We start from the raw sequence: 4,382 nt of genomic DNA on the forward strand, positions 1-4,382 counted from the left end.
CATATATATATATGTGTATGTATTATACAAATAAATATATCTTTTACAACATTAATGGAAAAGGCATAGTGTACCGCGCCCGAGGTAAACAATTGACGTCACTTGGCGGAGACCTTGCTCACACTGGCTCTGGTGCGGTTACCGAGCCGACGGAGACCGCAACTCCCGCACACCCCCTCTCACTGCCATGTGCGGCGTGCACATTCACAGACGGGATTCAAGATGGCGAGCCAGACCTAGAACTTCAATTCATCTTGTCCATTGAGGGAGGGACTTTCCCGCGTGTGGTAATCCCCTGCCAGAGCGGTAGGGATATCAGAAACTAGTTTGAACTGAACTAAAAAAGAACTGGAGAATGATTGAATTATTATTTTTTTTTGGACTTAATCAAACTGATTCTTTTCGTCGAACTGAGTGCCTATATTTACATTTGGACTTGAACTTGAATTTAAAGTGCCATACTTTGATTTTCATATGTTTAATTTCTGAATGTGATTTGAGTAATTGTGGTCCACTTGATTTAACTGTGTTGAAGGTATTTTGCAACCGCCTTCCGCAGGATTTGTTCCAGGCAGGTCCCACTAGGAGGAGGCCCAGGGGATGACCCAGGACATGCTGGGGGATTATGTCTCTAATAATTTCAAAGTGATATTTCAGAGCTTATTTTTTCAGAAGTTTAAGAGATGCTTTCTGAATAAACAACCTTCACTATTTAAAGTTGTTCATCAAATTTGACTGTTACAAAGTGAAATTTATCTTAGCAAAAAAATAAAAAATAAAAAAATACAACACTTTTATCATAATCTTCTGCTGTTCCATTCATCTGATTCTAAACGCATAACTAAACTATCTGTCACACTAATGATACCTGAAGTGTGGTCACAATTCAAGCTGTACAGGCGGTAGATTGCCAACAGATGGCAGCACACACCAGGGATATATCTCCTAGCAATTAGGTAGTCTGTGTTCAAACAAATGGGAAACAAATAAAGACCATCTTCTAATATTCCACAGGTGATTTTTCTAGGTGTAGTTACGTTTTGTCATCCATGAAGAAGTATATAATACATCCCTCATCAACTTTTTTTGTTAGTTACATTCTGGAGGCTACAGGTTGACTTTGGGTCAAATTTGGGAAAAATATTTTGTTTCTATGAGGGGTCATTTCAAAAGAAGGGAAAGTAACTTTTAGTTCTTGTAATTTTAGCAATTTAGAACTACAAGTAAATAAAATGAAGTTATATTCTGATTATCCATAAAGTATGGGACTTCCACTTGCCATTAAGGTAATGATTTGCATTTCTCAAGATTTTGGAAGGTAATATGTTAGTTTTATGAATGTCACCTCTAAGTTTTTCAGTATTCTCAAAGTTTTTGAGTTTAATTTGCTGAAAATATAATCTCCCATATGTATTACAAACAAATAGGAACATAGAGAGCTTGCTAAACACTTTTTTTTTTATATGTGTCCAACAATCCATTTGCATATGCGTTTTCTTTATCATATTCCAAAATTATAACAGCTCTACAGTACTATACCCTTCTAAGTTTCAAATACTCAGGATAGAAAAAGAATTACATAAACTGTTTATTTTCCTGCTTGGTTAGGCTCACTGCGGTGAATGTCAGCAACTGGTTCTCCCTCAGTTTCTGTTCAGCCATATCTCTCAGAAGTTGTGCCAACTTAGTTATGAGTCATTTATCTGCCGCTCTGTTTTCTGCTAACCGGTGGCACAAGCACTTTGTTTCCTGTCGTGGCCTTTTGTGTTTTGCCTGCTGGGCGAACACACACATGCAGATAAGCACAGAGGAACACTTGCATACCTTTGCCCTTAGTCGACCACTTCCTGTCAACCTTTGCTTTCTCCCACGTTCTGCCCTCAGACATCAGGGGTTAGTGTAGGGTAGACCGATGCTGTGATCATAATCCAGAAACTGCCCACATTTGTTAAACATCCTGAGGTTAAAAAAACAAAAAGTCTGGCATCTGAACTTCCGGATGGTAGGCTTAAATAACTCAAAACTTATTTAATATGGAGTTGTTTCCATCTATTGCAATTTAAATCAAGACAGAAAAATCTACTGTAATACTTTTTTTTTTTTTTTTTTAAATCACAGGATTTTGGTTTTGGGCTGACAACTGATGACTGCAAATCATTGAGCTAGTAAATCTCTGAAGCTCCAGATGACAGATATTAAGAAACAAAAGTATCATTTTAAAATAGATGAAGAGTATAAATTCCTCCTTTTATTTAAACTGCACTTAATTTTAAAGACCCATGAATCAGATATTAGTGGTATACTGATAGACAAGACAAAAATGTAATGACTAAAATTCAAAAACATAAAAAAAAAAAAACCCACTAGATTAGAAGAGATACTATATGGATTTAATCACTGTATGGATGAATAATTCTCCATTGACCCTACTGAAGTTGCAAATGTACAGTAAACCTGCTCCTGCTTCCAGGATCATATGGGAAGAACACCATAGTGGAGCACCACTAGCTTTGTAGTGAGCTAAAATACCAACAGTTAGATAATCATTACATTTACTCAATCTGTATGTTTAAATTGTATATTCCTGACTATTTGTGGTTTGTGTCCCTACTAAATATTGTTAAATACTCTTCTTTTAATCTGTGTCACAGGCCATGTGTTTACTCCAAGTCTGCTTGAAGAAAAAAAAAAAAAACTCAAGTACTTAAGTGCCAGTACTTATATTTGCTACTTTTAGAAAACATTTCACTGGTTGGGTTTAGTATTTCCAATTTTCTGTGGGCATCTGATAAAGATTTTTAACTGATACTTTTTCGCAGAAGTTTAATCAGATCTCTAAAAACCTGATGTTATATTTCTCCCCTTTGGACTTCTTTTTGAGTTTTCAGTTATTTATGTCATTCTGTTTTTTTTTTTCCTTCGATGGTTTCTTTTCCATTTTGTGTTATAATTAAGAAGTGTTGCATTTTTTTTAGTTACTCTCTGTTGCCCCCTTGTGCCAGTCTCCTTTTCCCCAACTCCCTTCTAGTTGCTTCTATCCACACCTGCTCCATATCTGCTGATTAGCCCATCCTTTTTTTCTGTCCCCCATATATACTCCTCCTGTGCAGTTCCTCATTGCTGGTTTCTTGTCGTCACTTCGCTCCTCATGTGTGTTTTCCTCTGAAGTCGCCTGGTTTTTTGGTTTTCTGTATTTTCTTTTCGAATGTTGCTTTTGCATCTTAACTGAATCACTAAAAATAGTTTTAATTTTTAATATTTTATGTTGTCTTACAGAAATCTGGCTGCAACAAGTTTATTTTTTTTTTACATTTACATAAGGTAACTTTCTTCAGCTATTTACATTTTTACAAGCACAGAAATTCAAGGCGAGGAGTATCAACAATCTTTCAGTGTGATTTACTGATTAATATTAAGTTAATAATAACAAATCTTTTGAACATTTACCCTTAGTTTCTCCCATCAAAATATTAAAGCAACAAAGCCACTTCTTTTTGTAACCTTGTATTGCACACCACACCCTTTCTTCAAATTTGTAGTCTTTCTTTTTGAATTATTGCATACTCCCTCATATTCTCATCTTTAAACTTTGGATATTGGTCATTTCGCATTAATTGCAAAGAAATAATAGTTTTTTTTCACAACCCTCTCTTATTTGACCATTTTTTGGTAGCCTTCAAACTTACTTTAACAGAGTTCTCTGCCCCCAAAATGTTTTCACTTTAGCAGATCAGTATCAGACGATGCAGTATTGAATTTTAAAGACTCAGTCCCACTCTCTCTACTCTCTCTACACAGTTTTAGCAACTTGGAAAAATAATATATATATAAAAAATACTAAACTTAATACAGAACTGCATAATTTGAAGCATAATGTTAGGAAACAAGAGAGAAAAAAAATTCTTTACGAAAACAGTCTAGTGTTGTGTAAAATGACCCTTCTTAAAAGAACATCAGCATGTTTTTTTTTTTTTCTTTTTTTTTTTTTATAAAATAGGAGAATAAGAATATTCCAAGTTTTACTTTAAAACAGTGTCCAAACTTACAAGAAGCCATTGCTCTGCTGAATAATCCTTGTGCACGGCTCTTAGTAGTAATGACTTTATGGGAATGGCAAATTACTAAACAAACCTACAACACGTACACTATATTGTTTTCAATGTGAATCCCAGATTGTTCACTCTTCTTTGCCTTTTCTAAAAAGTACTTTAAATCAGTGCTACCTGTCTTTATCCATGCTGGGTCAGATCCTGACGTATGAAAAAGGATACAGGGAAAGCATACCGGTAATAAAGCGTTAGCCTCTCTGCATGCAGTTAGCCAAGCCTTCTTGCTAAACAAGGTCCTGGAAGGGTATGTTTCTTGCGCCATTTCTCTGTCTC

Source organism: Cyprinodon variegatus, unplaced genomic scaffold (assembly GCF_000732505.1).
Source record: "Cyprinodon variegatus isolate N-32 unplaced genomic scaffold, C_variegatus-1.0 Scaffold266, whole genome shotgun sequence".
Classification (NCBI taxonomy): Eukaryota; Metazoa; Chordata; class Actinopteri; order Cyprinodontiformes; family Cyprinodontidae; genus Cyprinodon; species Cyprinodon variegatus.